We start from the raw sequence: 1,011 nt of genomic DNA, 5'->3' as shown, positions 1-1,011 counted from the left end.
CGTCCATGACTTGACTCTGAGCAAGCCTCCTTTTCCTGTATATATTCGGTTCATTTTATGGCCGTGTAAAAAGCAACTCCGTGGCGCTGGCTGCAGTGGGAAAAAAAATCAACAACACTATAGAGCAACCCACAACCCAAAGGAACCAAAAAAGAAAACAACGGGAGAAAAGTATGGCTGCAGACCCGCCCCGCCCCGCGCCCTTTACCTCGGCAAGCCATGGCATGTCACAAGCGAAAATAATTGATTTTGACAGAGAGGAAGGTAGTAATTGGAATGAAACTTGTTTGAATAGCAGCAGAAATGTTTCTTTCCTTGCTCTCTAGATTACATATGCCGTGAAGCCGGATTTCTTTCTCCTGACTACTTCACAGAGGACATTCTGTATCCAGGGCGCTTGTGTGTGTGGGGGCGGGAAGGGGGTTTGGAAACAGCTATGAATTTCCTTCTTTCTAAGATGACTTTGGGGCCTGGATCCAGGCTCACCTCAATTTACTGACTTACTGATACTTCATCTCAGATCTTGCTGTTATGGACAGCTCTTACAGACCATTGGAAGATATTGAGAGGCTGGATAGTATCTGGGTGGTAATGTTTGGCCATTCAACCGGTTAACAAAATTGAACCTAGGGCTTTTTTCCAAGCTTGTACCTTTCCCTGGGTTCCAATGTCCGTAAGTGGCGTGACAGTGCCCACTTCCGGGAGAGAGCTTTCATTCCACCCCGGGGCACGTCAAGTGCTTTATGAGCTGCTTAGTCTTCTACTGCGGCAGCTTCTCGCCTCTGCGCCCCGGCGGTAACAAACCTCTGTAGATCTTACGTGGTCTGGCCGCTTTCCGTCTGCCTCTCTCCTTCCATGCTGACCCCAGCTTACAACCACAGCCTATTCCTTAGGTCTTCCAAGTTGGTTGCAGTCTCTGAGTGTTTGTCTCACTGCTCCCTTTGCCTGTAGTGAGTGTCTTTCTTTCATGTCTTCATGTGGCTGAATCCTTTTTAACATCCAGGTTCAACT

The sequence above is a fragment of the Orycteropus afer genome, unplaced genomic scaffold, assembly GCF_000298275.1.
Source record: "Orycteropus afer afer isolate SDZICR_OR568_19922 unplaced genomic scaffold, OryAfe1.0 scaffold00472, whole genome shotgun sequence".
NCBI lineage: Eukaryota > Metazoa > Chordata > Mammalia > Tubulidentata > Orycteropodidae > Orycteropus > Orycteropus afer.
This window is presented reverse-complemented; position numbering follows the sequence as displayed.